Source organism: Malaclemys terrapin, chromosome 1 (assembly GCF_027887155.1).
Source record: "Malaclemys terrapin pileata isolate rMalTer1 chromosome 1, rMalTer1.hap1, whole genome shotgun sequence".
In the NCBI taxonomy this organism is placed as follows: domain Eukaryota; kingdom Metazoa; phylum Chordata; order Testudines; family Emydidae; genus Malaclemys; species Malaclemys terrapin.
This window is the reverse complement of record NC_071505.1, coordinates 310,261,917-310,280,104: the sequence shown is the minus strand read 5'-3', so window position 1 is coordinate 310,280,104 and position 18,188 is coordinate 310,261,917. Positions and strand designations below refer to the sequence as shown.

The window sequence follows — 18,188 nt, the reverse complement described above, 5'->3', positions numbered from 1 at the left end:
TTACATTTCCCCCTTAGCATGAATCCATACTAAACACACTATAAATAGTAAACAGTGCACATGTCAAATTATAAGCAAACATAAGATACCCCAAATCTTAAGCTTTTAGGAGTCTTTAAAAATATTGGATCCAGACTTTCGAAGTTGAGTCCCTCCTTTTGGAAAAAATTTAAATGGAGGTTTTAAAATCTTGTTCCCTATGGAGTGTGTTTCGATGTGACGCTTAAAATCCTCCTCATATTTTTTAATCCCCCTCATTCAAATTGTCTCAGCTTGAGTCTGCCTGGGAGAAGCTTATTCTAACGATTTAACAGAAGCTTTGTTAACTAGAAATGGGCAAGAGCTGTCTGACTAAGTCCAAACGGCTTGAAGTTCAAGCCTGCCCCTCATTTTGTTTTATATTCAAAACTGCTGCTACTTTTACTCTATTGTCATGCAAAAACAAGAGGATTTTTGAGCAACATGGTTTTCACCCCCCAAAACACGCCAACTTTCCAAGTAACGCATCTTTTCATAACATTTCTTCCACCCTTAGCACTAGTCTGGTGGGAGAGCGGTGTGTGCAGAGAGAAGCACACCTAAAAATAATGCCACTGAGTCCAGTACAGACCAGATGCTTATATTTCGGGTCCTCCAGTCCCTCAAGAAATAACTACAGGGGGGGGAGGAGACAAATGAAGGGCAGCGAGAAGACTAACTTGCAAACGTTATTTACCCAACACAAGGACGGTAGAAAGCACGCCGCACACTCCTGGTCCCATGGGGCAGCCAAAGCCCATTCATGCCTCAGCCACCCAGAGGGGCCTGGGGTTTCCCAAGTGTCGTCAGTGTTCGCTTGGTCTGGCTCGGGCAGAAGCACCTGCCCCGCTGCTCACCAGAGACGGCCTCACCCATCCTCCCAGCAGGAAAATCGCAGCTAGGAGAGCAGAGAAAGCGGTGTCCCCTCCCCTCCCCTCCCTGCCCCAGTGCGGGGACTGAGAAGGAGCAGGAGCCCATTACCTGGGAGGAGCTAGTAGGCACAGGACAGTAGGCAGGACTCAGAACCCGAGGGGGCAGCCCCGCTCCCAGCCCTACCCGCAGCAGCTCCAAGGAGTCCTTCCCCCGCGCTGCTCCCCTGGAGACAGAGCGATCTGTTTCCACATCACTATGGCAGCAGCCGGGAGGGAAACGCTAGACCCACTGAGGGAGGAGGCAGCTCTTCAGAGACTTGCAGGAGCAGTGCTGGGTTCAAAGGCTGCGTGCAGGGGCTGTGCAGAGCAGCCTGAGGAGAGGCGAGGCAGGGGAAGAAGCTGGTCTCTCTCACCAGCAAAAGTTAGTCCAATAAAAAAATATTACCTCACCCACCCTTGTGTCTCGCCCAGCAGCTACTATGTCAGGTTGGGGGCCTGCCGCTGGCCTTTCTAGGGAGGGGCTAGAAGAAGCTATTCTTCCCCCACTGCTCGTTTTTCAATGACAGATTCCCCAGCCTTCCTCAGCAAGCCAACAGGCGGGGGAGTGTCCCAGCTGCTGGCCCCCTCTGGCCTTTTCTCCCCTCCCACCTGGGAGGCAGAGTCCACGCTCCCCTGCATCTGCAACTAAAACAAAGTTGGCCCAGGCCTGGGGCTGCCGATAAATAATACTAGGAATACTTAGCACCTAGCGAGTGATTTACGTTTTCAAAGTGCTGTGCACACAGTAATTAAGGGGCTGATTCCCCTTTCCCTCCCCTCCGCCTGCAAGAGACAAAGTGGGGCTGTTTGTTGTGTTTGAATTTAATTATCATCCTATCAAAACAGATAAAGATTAAACTAGGAGGGTGGTGGCATTTGCACACATTAATAATGAAGCAATTGCCCTTCCGTATTGGGTGTCATTGCTGCTTACTTTGTTCAAGTCGGCTGCCAATTAGGGATTGAATATGAAGGAGGTGGGGGAGGCAGGAGCAGGAGAAATTGCAGCCCTCCAAATTATCTGTTCTCCTGATCTTAATTTTCAACAACCTCCCAACCATTGAATGTATTTCTGGTTCCCACACCCTCTCCTCAGCTGTTGGTCTTCTACAAGTTGCATTCTCATTTGCTGTATTGAGAAAATATGTACTTTAATCTTCAGCTTCAAAGCTAGTCTTCCCCACCTCTTGCAAAGACTTTCACTTGTAATGCCTGGTTTTCCATGTGAGTCTTCCAAGCTGTGGTTGGTTTAAAACACTTACCTTTTTATTTCAAATGTGTAAGGCCAAATCCATCCCTGGTGCAACTCCATTTATTTCTATAGTTACTCCACAGGTGGATTGGCCCCATAGGGTTGATGCTGTCAATGCAAAACACACAGAATTTGTGATTGGAGAGAACCAGTACTCCGTGTCAGGCATGCCCTGCCTCATTTTGCTATTCAATATATATTTCTAGTTATTACATGTGGCTGAATTTAATTATCTCTGCCTTTGGTCAAATTTTCATTATGTACATTGTCTTCAGCCACTGTTCCACATTCCAATAACAATCTGGTATAAAATGATCACCTTCATATCAAACATCTTCCTCACTTAAATATTTAAATTGCAGTAATGTCTCAGCCATCCTGGCCCCATTATGTAAGGTGCCATGCAAATATATTGTCGGCCCTCTGCCAGCTAATAGTAGATGTTGGGTGATGCACATCAGTTTCCCATTAGAGAAAAAATCAGTGATGCAGAGTAATCAGTGATGTGGGGTATTTCCTTAGGGTAGCTTGCTTTATTTACACTAATACACCAGTCCTTTAATGGAGGTAGTTACAAACAGCAAGAGGGCAAACCTCTTTCAGAAATTTCAGCCCAAACACCAATGCCTGGTTCCCGGGATTCAGAGTAGCAGCCATGTTAGTCTGTATCCTCAAAAAGAGCAGGAGTACTTGTGGCACCTTAGAGCCTAACAAATCTATTTGAGCATAAGCTTTCGTGGGCTACAGCCCACTTCTTCGGATGCATATAGAATGGAACATATAGTAAAAAGATTATATATATATATATATATACACACACACACACACATACAGAGAACATGAAAAGGTGAAAGTTGTTCTCTGTATGTATATATATCTTCTTACTATATGTTCCAAGCTTATGCTCAAATAAATTTGTTAGGCTCTAAGGTGCCACAAGTTCTTTTTGTGGTTCCCAGGATATGACTCTGTCCCAAGCATTGACTTGAATTAAAGAGATTAAGACAGAGAACAATCGTAAAACCTACAATACCATCCAAGTCTGAACAGTGCTTGCATGCAAAGGAAAATAAGACCATCTGGTGACTCCTACCAAAACCATATAATAAATAACAGTCCCTGATCCAAAACACTGGGGCACAAATCCTCAAAGATATTTAGACACCTAATTCTCATTGATTTCAATGGGAGTTAGGTGCCTAAATAATGTTGAGGATCTGGGCCTTATGGCTGGTCTACACTGGGCATTTACATTGGCATAGCTACATCACTCAGGGGTGTGAAAAATCCCCAGTGTAGACAGTGCTAGGCTGATGGAAGAATTCTTCCATTGACCTAGCTACCGCCTCTCAGGAAGGTGAGTTACCTATGATGACAGGAGAACCTCTCCTGTGAGTGTCTCCGCTGAAGCAGCTGTAGTGTTTCAAGGGTAGAAAAGCCCTTAGAGTCTAAAAGGTGACATAGCAAGTGGATGAGACAAATGGGCCAGGGGAAATGTGGTAACACATAAATATAACAGCATATGTGGAATTCCTAGCCAGTCTGTAGTAGTGACTGTAGCTTTTCACCTGCCTAGCCATTACTAGGCTGTTCTTTATTGTATGTGTTAACAGACAAGGTGAGTTTTGAGGAAGGGCTTGAAGGAGGACAAGATACTGGCTTTATGGATCTGGACTAAGGAAGCCCCAAAGTGCTTATTAGAGAAACGGAGAATGAGTCTAGAATCACTAGTGGAGTGATGGCAGGAGGTGGTCTTGGAATAAGATAATAGGTCTGATATCAAGGGAGGGGCTAAATTGTGGAAGGGTTTGTAAATAAGGACAAGAAGTTCGTGTTTCATGCATTAGAAGAGGGGGAACTTATTGAGGGATTTAAAGTGGGGGTGACAGACTAGAAGGTGATTTTATGATCAGCATTTGGATGGATTTGAGGGGGTAAGTACATCACATTGTACATGAAACAGCAAATATCAGAAATGGACTGTAAATATAGTTTTACCACGTTATAATAGTGCAGTATATCAAACTTTCACTCACTCTCTCTGATAGAAATATTGGTTAAGTGCCTATAAAGTTCTGCAGGTTTGACCTCATATAATGGTCACTCTTAAAAACTTGCCTTGGATAATTAGATAAGATTGTTACATCACTGTTTGTAATATCCCTTATTCTTGTCTCTACATACTATAGGGAATACCTAGAATGTTGCGATTACTAAGGTAACGATTATATAAACCTCTGTCTGAGGTGACTGCATGTTTCTAAGGCTACATCTACACTACAGGGGGGGAGTCGATTTAAGATACGCAAATTCAGCAACGTGAATAGCATAGCTGAATTCTACGTATCGCAGCCGACTTACCCCACTGTGAGGACGGCGGCAAAATCGACCTCTGCGGCTTCCTGTCGACGGCGCTTACTCCCACCTCCGCTGGTGGAGTAAGAGTGTCGATTCGGGGATCGATTGTCACGTCCCAACGGGACGCGATAAATCGATCCCCGAGAGGTCGATTTCTACCCGCCGATTCAGGCGGGTAGTGTAGACCTAGCCTAAGACTGACTGCTGTATTTTGTATTTCACAGACCTGTTTGTGTTACATACTCGGTCATCCGCTTATGCTAAAACCCATTTCTGACTTTTGTGGTTTCATTGGGTCAAAGTACTGCCCTTGCATACATGTATACAAGTTCTGAATTCAATGGGAATTTTGTGAGTATCTGAGGACAGATTTTAATTTGCTGTTATCGAGAATAATGAGTGTCTGTACTTTCTCCTTAACTTGGATATCCTTTTTTTTAAATAGGCTGATTCAGACCCATATATACAGTGCCCCAAGTGCAGCTATATCAAGGTCTACTATAAAGATACCAGCCAAAATTATGGGGATTGCCCTAGTGTAAGGAAGAAGAATATGGCCCAGTATTCTTCTTTTAGATTTGAAACATTACTCTATTTTTCTAGCACATATTTCTAGGAAAGAAAGGTGCATAGATTCCCAACAGCTAAGGGCTTGTGTACACTGGCAATTCACAGCACTGCAACTTTCTCACTCAGGGGTGTGAAAAAATACACCCCAGTGAGCAGCAAGTTTCAGTGCTGTAAAGCGCTGGTGTAGACAGTGCACCAGGGCTGGGAGCTACGCCCCTCATGGAGGTGTTTTGGTTTTTTTTAAGAGCACTCTGCAGCGACCACACAAGGCACTTTAGCGTTGCCAATGTAGACTAGCCCTAGGACATGGCCAAATTTCAGTAAGTTAACTCTTCACAGAATATAAATGTCTGTTTCACTATTCCACAAATACAAAATGTCACCCACGTTTATTACCAAGGCAGGCTGCTTTAAAGCAGAAATAGTGGCTTGTTTTCCAGTTTTTCCTTTCTTGAGAAGATAAATGTTATTTGTTACTAGAGATTGTGCAAAAAGATGGAAATAAGAAAAATTGAATAGCACTTGTATAGGTACTTCTGAGAAGGTGCATTATACCCTATTATTTACAGACTAATTGACCCCAGCTGAGTAACAAAGGATGTAATTCAATCAGTGGTTGTGCTGGCATTATAAACTGTGGGAGACCAAGTCCAAAAGAACTCCAAGAATAAATTCCAGATTGGTACATGCACAATGGTATTATTAATTACTTGATAATGATAATCACAAATAGCCATAGCAACAAAAAATTTAACTTGTTTTAGAAGTTTAAATCTGCGATTTAAAAGAGGTTTAAAGTGCATGTGACAAAGAATGAGAAGGATTATTTGAAGTGCAATACAGGTGGAAAAGGATTATAAAAAATGTGACACTGGAAAAGCGATATTAAGATCTTTCATGGTGAAGGAGCAAGATGAACTAGAAAGTGAAATGGAAGCTTTTAGTGGATATTGATATTTTTTCAAATATCACAGCACATCAATGGCTGCATGTCAGCAGCTCTTATCTAATCAAGATTGTCATCTTCCATAGTCTCAGGGTGGGAAAGTCTGAAGGAGAATAGTTCTGTTACCTTCTGTATGAAAGGATACTCCCAATGGAGGAGGAGGAACCCCAATGCTCATCCATTGATATTTTGTGATTCTTTCCTTTTAAATATACTTTTAAAATTCCAGTTTTAAAATAAGAATGAGAGAGAGAGACTGGGAGCTTATTAATACTCAAGAAAACCATGGCAAAAAAGAATTTGCTATACTGCACACAGCTGGGCAGGATGGTGGGGGGGTGGGGTAAGTGCAATATTCTGAATGTTTTTTTAAAAAAATCATCCTACATTAATAGGTACCAAATGCAATTTTGAATAGGTGGAAGTATTAGAATAACTGATTCTCTTTCATTAAACTATAGAGTGTTTTCTGAGGTTTACAGTATTTACCTAATGTTGCAATTTGTATCTGTCTTTTGCATCTCAGACAGACAAAGGCTCTGATCCTGCAAACAATTACCCTCATGAGAACCTTTACAAGTCCCACTGGGGATATTAGGCTGAGTCATGCTCTCAAGGAAATTAACAGCAACTCCTCTACTGAATTCAAGGGGAGCAGTATCAAGCCCTTAATTTGGACAGTTTAAAAGTGAGGAACAGTAGCACATTTGAATATGCACTGCAAACTAAGTTTGTCTGTTTTATGTATAAATTAGGTTTCAAATATACTAAGGTTGTTTCTATTTGTGTAAGTTTCTAACAGGCATAATAATACACCAAAAGGAATTCTCCAAATTCAATAGCTCTGTCATCTTGGCATTCCAGTTCATGAATCATCCTGTTAAGGAAAGGGCTCAAAGGGCTGCTTGGTTTAAACTGATTAATTTTCTTAATTTGACAGAGGCAAGTGAGGAGTCCTCACCAATACAAGTCTCTTCATATAGCTACTTTATAATTGTTCACTAAAAGCCAGGTTCTGATGCTCTTACTCACTAGCGTGGCCAGATAGCAAGTGTAAAAAATCAGGACGGGCATGGCAGATAATAGGTGCCTATATAAGGGAAAAAACCCTATAAAATCGGGACATCTGGTCACCCTATTACTCACATTAATACCTAAGTGAGTAAAGGTATAAATTCCAGCTCATTGAGCTACATCTGTGCTAGCTCTGATCGCATTCTAAAAACAGAAGTGTAACGGCAGCAGGAAGAACTAGCCACCCTGAGTAAATCCTGTCCAAGATCATTGGTACAAACTCTGGGTGGCTAGCCCCTCCCACTGCTCACGGCTTCATTTCTACTTGAGTATTCTAGCTCCATCAGGGCTAGTGCGGGTATATCTCCTGGAGCTGGAGTTTACACCTCCAGCTCTAGTGTAGATATATCCGTGCTGACTGCAATAGGACTGCTTGTGGAGTACAGAAATGATCAACGCGAGAAAGTGTGTCAAATATGGTTCCAAACGAGTGCTGAAATACAACTTATAAATAACTGAAATAGACTTCAGTTTTATCATTTAAAATGTTCTTTTGAATTTGCGTTGAGAGATTGTTTCACTTAGTTCGCTGCACTCCATTTGGCACACAGACCTAATTTAGGGTGGACACAATAGCAGGATGGAATGACGCCATCAATGAAAAAAAGACCCCTATGTACCAGGTTACCATTGTCCCCTCTCAGTGTTGGTCTTACTCATCCACCTACACGATTGCAGCTGCACACAACTTAACGAGGGACTCGGCCTTTCACTCTGTTCGAATGCTATTTATATCCCCATTGAGTCTCACTGTGATGCTATTATTGTGTTCCCATCCTCAAGAGGCATTATTAAGACAGCATGACATGAAGAGATGCTTCATACTACAGAAGAGCTGTTTTCAATAAATAGCTCATTGTGTCCAAACATAAAGACAACTTCCTCTTTCCAATTAGGAAGGCTGCATTCTACCTTTATCTTGTGACTCACAAAAGTTTAAGGGAACAAAGAAAGAGGGGAGGACTGTGGAGATGCAAAATACAGAAAAGTGGGAAGGAACAGAGATTCAGCAGTGAAGTGTGTTGCAAGTTTGGGCCCATGAACATTTTCTCTATGTTCTTGTAAAGTTATTAGAAATAGATTTTCTGTTAAGTGAAAAGTACATTAAGATGCTCGGGGAACCACATGTGGAGAGGAAAAGATACTGACTATAAGAGACAGCTAGAGTGGGCTCTTTGTTAGCACTTGATTATAGCCATTTAGATTCTATTTTTTTCTGTTCTGCTCTTTTCAGGTTCGTATACCACACCTATCACCCAGGTATCAGATTGCCTCATTGCCGTAATTTATCTATTATCCTTATTCTTAATATTTATATTTTAAAAAACCTATTAATAGCTCTTTATAATCCCCTCCCACCAAATAACTATCAAATTGTAACCTTCCCATCCTGTCATCACAACTCTCAACCGACCCCCACCAAACATACCTGGGGAAATAAATGGGTCTTGCAGTACGCTCAGGAGGATCAAAAACGTGGGCTCTTATAGAGCAAGGGGTTCTGAATTCTAGAGCTGAGGCCCCCTCACAGAGGCTGCCCTGCTCATTCAGTAAGTGACATTTTAGTGAGATTAAATAACAAAGGATAGGTGCACTCTCTGAATCAAAGGAACCGATTTAAGGCTCAATCTTGTTTCTGCTAATGGTCACCCCTTACATACTACTGAATCATGGAGTTTGGTCAGCTGTGAAGCTGGACCAAGCAGATTTGCACTGCCATAGAACCACAAGGCCAGCTGGACTGTCTGCTACATCAGAAGTTTGCTGACATATTTGCAGGTAGAGCTCTGCAAATCTGTGGATATCTGCTTTATATCCAAGGATATCTGCAGACCATGTTTGTGGATCACGGATGGATATGAATCCAAATGTTATATCTAGAGCCCTGCAAATCTGCAGATACCCACGGACTGTGTTTGCGGATCGGATGTGGATACAAATTTTGTAACCGCACAGGGTTCTACTAGGAGACACAGCTGGATATTGACTCTTCTCAGCTTGCATACAGAATTTCCATACAAAGAGAGATATGAAGCTTGAACACCAACTTCCCTACCCCCCAGCATCACTAGATAATTCTGTCTCTGAGACAGACTAACAATGGTGAAATGGACAAGGAAAGAAAGATACCCCACAACTTTATTTTGTTCCCTGAAGTTTCAGTTCAGTACCACAAGCCCCTTTCCATTGCAAACAGACATTGCACGGTGTTCATCCAATCACCAGACAGGATCCTTCTGCCATGTCATCTTCCAAGGGAGAAAGAACTGCTGTGACTAACGTTTCCTCAGACAACCAAAGTGTTCTACATCTGTGTTTTGTTCCCTTCCCAACCTTACCCCAACTCCAAATCCCATCCTGACCCCTCCCAATTTGATTCAGATAGACATTTACTAAATCATCCCAACATACTGCCATCCCACTGTCATAATTCCTGAAGTAATTGCACCTCTCACCCCTTTGTAGCCTCTATAAGGGTATCCCACTGGGTCTCAGGCCTCTAGCAATCACCTTTTTCAGGGCATGGAACCTGCAATCTCTTGCAGACCTGGGATTTAGGTTGCATTTCACTGTGATCACTGTAGCAAGTCTGAGTTCAGTTCAGCACTTGTCATCCTGCTCTCCCACAGGGGCTATAACAGGGTTAACCAGTGACCAACTTCATAAAGCCAAGTATTTATTTAGAACAAAAGCATTACAGAGAGAACCGATCTGCAAGCAATGAACAGCTTTACATGCAGGTCTTAGCTTATCAGGCAGCCATCCATCTTCCTCTTGCAGACCCTGGTAGGGACAGAGTAGTTCAAGTCTCTTACACACCATCTGTGTACATTAGTGCTCATTGGAGGGGAGGGATAGCTCAGTGGTTTGAGCATTGGCCAGCTAAACCCAGGGTTGTAAATTCAATCCTTGAGGGTGCCATTTAGGGATCTGGGGCAAAAATCTGTCTGGGGGATTGGTCCTGCTTTGAGCAGGGGGTTGGACTAGATGACCTCCTGAGGTCCCTTCCAACCCTGATGTTCTATGATTCTATGTTGTTTGCACATCATCCATAGCAGGGGGCAACGTTTCATCTGTGAGGCACAATGCATCCCACTGCTTCCTGTTGTGCTGGAGGTAGAGGAGTAAAGGGTGGACAGAGTAATTTGTAACACCCTCAACATGTAGCATGTCCTCCATCCTGAAGGCTGGTGCTTAAGAGGAGGCAAAGGAGTCAAGGTTCTACCTTATCCCTTTCCCAGGTATAAAAATCGACTAAAAATCTAGCTGCTGAAGAAGTGCCTTGTAATGAAGCAGCCAATACAGTTGATTAGAAATTATTTAAAAAAAAATCTCTGCAAAGTTCCACTAGTTCATATCTACGTTTATTATATTTACAGAAAAAACTGAAGCAACAGGTCTCGATAGCATGACTGAGCCAGTATGATGCAAGAGAAATACTCAACAGGCTTAACAGAGCTGTTATCTTGGTTGCTATGCCAATAAGCTCTGGACAATTACAGGTTTGTAAGTGCATAGGAAAGTCTCAGCAATCCAAGTCTGAACTATGTTAGAAAAGGGGAAGGGGGGAAAAAAAACCTCCACAAGAATTCTGTGCCTCTAGTCTATTTTCCTGTGTTATTAGTGTTTTAAATTAGCATGAGGACTTTTATTTGTTTAGTCTCTTTTTACAATTATATATGGTGAACCTCAGAGTTACGAACACCAGAGTTCCGAATTGACCAGTTAACCACACTCCTTGTTTGGCACCGGAAGTACGCAATCGGGCAGCAGCAGAGACAACCCTCCCTCCCTCCCCCCCAAAAAAAGGAAGAAAAAGAAAATACAGTACAGTAGAGTGTTAAACATAAACTACTAAAAAAAAATAAAGGGAAAGCAGCATTTTTCTTCTGCATAGTAAAGTTTCAAAGCTGTAATAAGTCAATGTTCAGTTGTAAACTTTTGAAAGAACAACCATATAGTTTTGTTCAGAGTTACGAACAACCTCCATTCCCAAGGTGTTCGTAACTGAGGTTCTACTGTATTGCCTTTATTATTGCATAGTGTAAGCTGAAATTAACATCCGTGGGCATGTCTACTGTACCAAAAGATTCAGCTATGATCTCTCTCATGTTTCTATCTATATTCCAATAAAAAAAGTCTTCCTCTTGCTAATTCTACCTCTGGTTTGTCGTATAGCCGCCACATCTTTGATTTTTTTTAAAGTTATTTTCCTTTTAGTTTCAAGTAAACTGCTTGATCACAAAATCTTGTAATGGGAAAGTTATAGAAAGAATACATTAAAATAGGGATACAACAATGAAAAGCTTCATAGGTTACGAAAATGACAATATAATTTTGGGATAATTTCCCATTAAATGATGATACATGTGCTAAGAATGCAATGTGGCTGACAGCTTTAACTATGAGCCTGTTATTATTAAGGCTACAATTTTGGCACAGAAGCCATAGTGTTTCCAGTAATCGTGAATTTGAATAAAATACATGATGAGCCCGCTCTGCAGTGGAGCCTCCTGTCCTGGGGATGGGGAGGGCCCAGGCCTGCCTCCACTTACGCCAGAGACAAGGGGGCCAAAGGGCCATTGCCCCCTTTACATTTTAAACCAGCGGATTGTCAGTCGGGAGGGTAAGGTAAGGAGGCCCTTGGGGAGAAGGCAGCGACTCCAGGAGGATCGGGTTAGTGGTATTGAGGGCTCCCGAGGGTTCAATGGGGATTGGGCTGGTCATGAGGTCCTCCCTCTAGGGCTCTGGGAGGATCATCTGGTGACCTTTCTGTAACATATTGCTTTTTTCTCTGCACCTCTGCCATGAAATTTACTAAAAATTTCCATGCCAAAATCGTAGCCTTAGTTGTTTTACTATTATTATTACAAGCCTTTATTTGGTATCCATCACAGTGCTATCTCCTCTTGCTTAATAACCATCTTCTTCTTTAATAATACTAAAATCAATGGCAAAATTTTCAAACTCGGGTGATTAAAATTCAGCATCCCTTCATATTTTGGCAGCTAAATGAATGGCTAGCTTCCTTTGCATTGGATCACTGTATACATCATTTTAACTGACAAAAGTCAGTAATAAAAATCTCAGATTAATTGAAGCTACAAGTAGCTCATTTCATGCAAGCTATGCACAGGGTTGATATCAACTCCTGTTATACGTAGGGTGCCCAATTCTTTCCTCAGACAGTCACAACTCCCAGTGACTTCTATATGAAGGCTGAATTGGCACCAGTAAGACTAACAGCCCGAAAGCTAAAAATTTAAAATTACTTCATTTCCCTTCAGTAGCAGCCACTGTCTAATTAGTTAGGGTCATAGAATCATAGAAGATTAGGGTTGGAAGAGACCTTAGGAGGTCATCTAGTCCAAACCACCTGCTCAACACAGAACCAACCCCAACTAAATCATCCCAGCCAGAGCTTTGTCAAGCCGAGTTGTAAAAACCTCTAAGGATGGAGATTCCACCATCTCCCTAGGTAACCCATTCCACCCTGCTAGTGAAATAGTTTTTCCTAATATCCAACCTAGACCTCCCACATTGCAACTTGAGACCATTGCTTGAGACCCCCTTAAGGTAGTTGAAGGCTGCTATCAAATCCCACTTCACTCTTCTCTTCTGCAGACTAAATAAGCCCAGTTCCCTTAGCCTCTCCTCGTAAGTCAAGTGCCCCAGCCCCCTAATCTTTTTTGTTGCCCTCCGCTGGACTCTCTCCAATTTGTCCACATCCTTTTTGTATTGGAGGGGCCAACACTGGATGCAATACTCCAAATGTGGCCTCACAAGTGCCGAATAGAGGGGAATAATCACTTCCCTCTATCTGCTGGCAATGCTCCTCCTAATGCAGCCCAATATGCCATTAGCCTTCTTGGCAACAAGGGCACACTTGACTCATATCCAGCTTCTTGTCCCCAAGTCCTTTTCAGCAGAACTGCCACTTAGTCAGTCGGTCCCCAGCCTGTAGCGGTGCATGGGATCATTCCATCCTAAGTGCAGGACTCTGCACTTGTCCTTGTTGAACCTCATCAGATTTCTTTTGGCCCAATCCTCCAATTTGTCTAGGTCACTCTGGACCCTATCCCTACCCTCCAGCATATCTTCCTCTCCCCCCAGCTTAGTGTAATCCACAAACTTGCTGAGGGTCAAATTATTCCACTAGTTGGGCATTTACTTGGGGGGGGGGAGGGGGAGGAAACTCAGCAAATTTAGACTCACAGAATTTCCCTAGAATGATTCCACTGGGCCTGAGTTTGACTTCTTATTGAAGTAGCTAAGGGTTCCACTTCCTAAACTCACAGATCCCCTGAGCTCTGCAGATGGCCCATCTGTCCAGAGGCCTTGTACTTCTGCACTACTGTTGGTCCCCACTTGGACTAGTGGACCTGGTTTCCAAACTGTGCTGGGGACCACCAGTATGTTAATGCTGACAGGGACAGCACTAATTTACCCACAAACATGAGTTTCTGGGGTCTGTGGTGCGCCCCCTCTAAGGCCCTAGCCTGCCTCTGCACAGCTGCAGATCCTGACCACTGAAGAGCCCCCCTCAGAAAGAAGGGAAATGATGCCATAAATGTAATACTTTCAATGTCTCTGTGTCTCCCTGCCAAGCTCAACCTTCCCCTCCCACAGAGCAAATAGGCCCTTTGATTTAAAAAAAAAAGCAAGGTCTATCTACAGAGTCCTTTTCTTAGTGTCCTTGGACTTCGAATGAACTCAGTTATTCCAGTTGCTGTCAAGAATGAACCAATTGGAAATAAAAGTAGAGGTCAAATGTTCAGAATTTCACCAGTATTGGAAACAATGCCAAAGTCTTTAAAAAAAGGAAAATTCACATCTCAGACAGAGCAGATAGTGTTGTGGTTGAAGCACTGGACTGGGACACAGGAGTTCTGCGCTCTATTTCTGTGCGACCTTGAGCTCTCACTCTTTCTCTGTCTGAATTCCTCATCTGTAAAGAAGTGGGCGTAATAATACTTCCCTACCTCAAATGGGCATTGTGAGGACAAATCTATTAATGATTGTGAGGTGCTCAGATACCATAGTGATGAGTGCCATACAAAAGCCTATATATGAATAAAAATAATCTACTGCCCTTGTGCACCTGTGACAAGAACCAAAGCAAGAAGGCTAGTTTTCCAGAAAGAGTTCAGGCTAAGGTGGCTGTTGGAAGACCTTTCTACCTGATTTATTTTGATGCTGGAGTTTCTGAACTTGACTAATTTGTGTCTTATATAATCATGGTATCATTCTGAACCGTAAGATTGCAAGTTTCCTTACAACAGTAGTTAATTTACTTCAATAAGTCCTATCTTTGCATAAAGATTCCAAATAACAAAATGGACAGTTCTATTTTTGTCAGTGACTTTATCCCTTTTAAAAGACCTTGTCAAATCTCAGGTCAAAAAACGTAACTGAAATAACTTAGGGTTACCATATTTCAGCAAGCAAAAAAGAGGACGGGAGGAGCCCCGCCCTAGCCCCGCCCCTGCCCCTCCCACTTCCCGCCCCCCAGAACTCCCAACCCTCCCCCCGTTCCTTGTCCCCTGACTGCCCCCTCCTGGGACCCCTGCCCCTAACTGCCCCCCAGGACTCCACTCCCTATCTAAGCCTCCCTGCCTCTTGTCCCCTGACTGCCCCAACCCTTATCCACACCCCCACCCCCAGACAGACCCCTGGGACTCCCACGCCCCATCCAACCACTCCCCACCCCCTGACAGCCCCCCCCAGAACTCCCAACCCATCTAAACCCCTCTGCTCCCTGTCCCCTGACTGCTCCGATCCCTCTCCGCACTCCTGCCCCCTGACAGCCCCCCCCCAGAACTCCCAACCCATCTAAACCCCTCTGCTCCCTGTCCCCTGACTGCTCCGATCCCTCTCCCCACTCCTGCCCCCTGACAGCTCCCCCCCAGAACTCCCAGCCCCCCACCTCCCCCGCTCCTTGTCCCCTGACTGCCCCCTCCTGGGACGCCTGCTCCTAACTGCCCTCCAGAACCCCCCCCCACCTAAGACTCCCTGTTCCTTGTCCCCTAACTGCCCCCTCCTAAGACCCCCTCTCCCAACTGCCCCCCAGGACCCTACCCCCTACCTGTACCCTGACTGCCCAAAACTTTCTCCACTCCCCGCAAAAAGCCCCCCCCCGTTTCTTGACTGCCCCCTCCAGAACCTCCCTGCCCCTTCTCCTGCCCCCTGGCCCCCTTACCCTGCTGCTCAGAACAGGGTGTTGGGCTCTGTGCGAGCCGGACACGTGGCTGAGCTCCCCAGCACAACAAAACCCGGTCCCTGGCCCTGCACAGCGCTGCTGGACCGGACTGCAGGGGAGAGCTGCCCTTGTATCAGCACAAAGTGCTCTCGCTCCCGTTTTGCTACGCTGCATGGCAGAAACCGCTCCCAGTTGCAAAAGGGGAGGGCTGCACTTTGTGCTGATACACTTGCTCAGAATGCAGGGCGGAGCTCCTCTACAGCTGCTCCGGAGTCCAGCCCGGGACTTTCCTGCAGCCCTCCCAGCCGCTCGCTCTGCTCTGCCGGGGGAGGGGGGAAATCCCGGACATTGTGAGTGATTTACAAATTCCCCCCGGACGCTATTTTTAGCACAAAAAGGAGGACATGTCCGGGTAAATCCGGACGAATGGTAACCCTAAAATAACTTCAGCACCGACCTCTCCTCCCCAGTGGCGGATTAATAATTTTGCCGCCCCTAGGCTGGGAAAAAATTGCTGCCCTGGCCCCGCCCTGACTCCGCCCTTTTCCTGCCCCCATTCCAACCCCCTCCCCAAAGTCCCCGCCCCAACTCCGCCCCCTCCCTTCCCCTATTGGATCCCTTCCCCAAATCCCCGGCCCAGCCTCTTCGCCCAGCATGCGGCGTTCCCCCTCCTCCCCCCTCCCTCCCTGCCCCGCAAAACAGCTGTTTCGCGGCGCAAGCACTGGGAGGGGAGAGAAACAGGACGCGGCGGTGCGCTTGCAGAGGAGGTGGAGGTGAGCTGGAGCAGGGGGGCGGGGCGTGGAGAGGAGGGGAGCTTCTGCCCCTGCAAATTTGCCGCCCTAGGCCTAGGCCTTATCGGCCTAGGCAATAATACGGTCCTGTCCCTCCCCCACCTCCATGAATTTGGCTGCCTGTCTGTTAAAAACTGAGGCAGAGGTTTGAGCCCCAGTTCTAGAGCAAGTAACAAGGGAGGCAGTTTGTGACACTCCTAGCCTGGGGTTACTATTGCTCTAACTTGTACCATGGGGCTTGTGACATCTAGGGAATAGCAAAGCATAAGAATGCTCCGGCTCCCAGCCTGCTGTGACATTTCTAGAACACATTCTGTGCTCTGTGTGTAGGGTGACGAGGCAGCAAGTGTGAAAAATTGGGACAGGGGTGGGGAGTAATAGGCACCTATAAAAAACAAAGCCCCAATATTGCGACTGTCCCTATAAAATCGGGACATCTGGTCACCCTATCTGTGTGTGGTGTTTCACTCCACCACATGTTATGCCATGGACCCCTAGGTCCCCATCTCTTTCCTCCACAGCCCATCCTCATGCTCCCTGCTATTCAGCCTGCCTTCCTAGCTCCCCCTGGTCTCTGTGAGGACAGTATGGTAAATCGGGGCAGGCTGGCAGTGCTGGAAAATGGAACTGGCTGATGGGTATAAAAAATACCATTGTCTAATCTTGGCGTAGCTCAAACAGGTTATTATGAGTAAGGGGAATAATTCTCTCTGTGTATTTAGTTTTTAAATGTCAGAAGTGGCCTGTGCCTGAGATATTATTGGAATATGTGTGTTTGGTGTTTGTACAGATAGTGGTTGTTTAGTGAGAGGAACCCAAAGAAATGCAAAATTATCAGGGCAAAAGTTCAATCAGGGAGTATTTTAAAATATTGCCTCTGCAAAAGTGAGAAAATACTTTCATTTAAAAATTACATGGAAAATACAATTCCATGAAGAGTTATTGTGCCAAATATGAAAATCAGTCATTAAACAGAGGGATTCTAATTCTGCTTTATATATAAATCCCAAAGGCCTCCATAATGCATATGCCCATATATGTACATACATTATTTCTATATACCTCTAAAATCACTGTTTATAAAAATCATTCAGTAAACATACTGCCTGGAATAAATTCTTAAAGTGGTTAAAAAAAATATCTATAGCCTTATCTACACTAGGAAAAATACCCATTGCTGACAACGGGACCAGCAATTGGTTCAGCCAAACCTTTAACAGTGTATTAAAATCAACTCACTTTAAATCTGTTTTATCCATGATTTTCTTGTTCTACACTTCTGATTAGACCATGTTTAGCACCTGTTCACCTGACCCACTGCTGACATCCACTGTCAGCAACGGGTAATTATCCGAGCTAGACAAAACTTATGTGAAAGTTTTAATTCTAAACATCTTAAAGATCTGTAGGAAATAATCTTTTCACGCTGCTTTTCCTGTGAAAGAGTAAAATATTACAAACAGAAGAGTAAAAAAGTGCACCACCGTAACCAGCTATCTCAGCTGACTGATATTATCCTAACCGAGCCAAATCAAGAAAATATATGAATTAGTTTAAAAGCCTTTTGGAATTCACTGGGCCGTTATTTATTTATATATTTGGTATGCAGTGTTTTTTGTGGTCAGATCAATACTTTAGTTTAAATAGTTTATGTTGCAGCCAATAAATACACTAATCCCATAACATTCTATGCACAATGTTCTGTACTCTGAATTTTAAACACTTAACAAAGAACTGTGCATGAAAGATCCTAAATTTGTGCTTGTAAAAATAGTCACATTTGAGAATATTTTTAGTTGTAGATGTGAGCACAACTGGGAAAATTTGGGTTCTAAATATAAAAACAAATTAATTCTAGATTTAAACTGGTGTTAAATGAAAGGAGAATCAAATCAAGAGTTTTCAGTGGGTTAAGTCTCACAGTATTAAACATGTTTACATTTTGTTAATATTAATAAAATTAATATTAGTATGTAAGAACAAACTCATTAACACAAATAGGAAAATTATCTTCCCAGAGAGAATGATGTCTAATTGCTACAATTTCCTGCCATGGAATCTAATGGTG

General features: G+C 43.9%; 1 protein-coding gene across 6 annotated transcripts in view; it reads right to left on the bottom strand.

Annotated features, from left to right (window-relative positions):
- SPATA13 (spermatogenesis associated 13) overlaps positions 1–18,188 on the bottom strand; it is a 113,980-nt gene that overhangs the window by 70,834 nt on the left and 24,958 nt on the right. For 2 of the 6 annotated variants that reach the window (XM_054015419.1, XM_054015421.1), the window contains exon 2: positions 2,192–2,289. The exons of 3 other annotated variants lie outside the window; for them this stretch is intronic. The gene's annotated coding sequence lies outside the window, so the exon portion shown is untranslated. Of the gene's footprint in view, positions 1–715; positions 841–2,191; positions 2,290–18,188 lie in introns of those variants that run through there. One more of the 6 variants, XM_054015423.1, reaches the window with a different exon arrangement.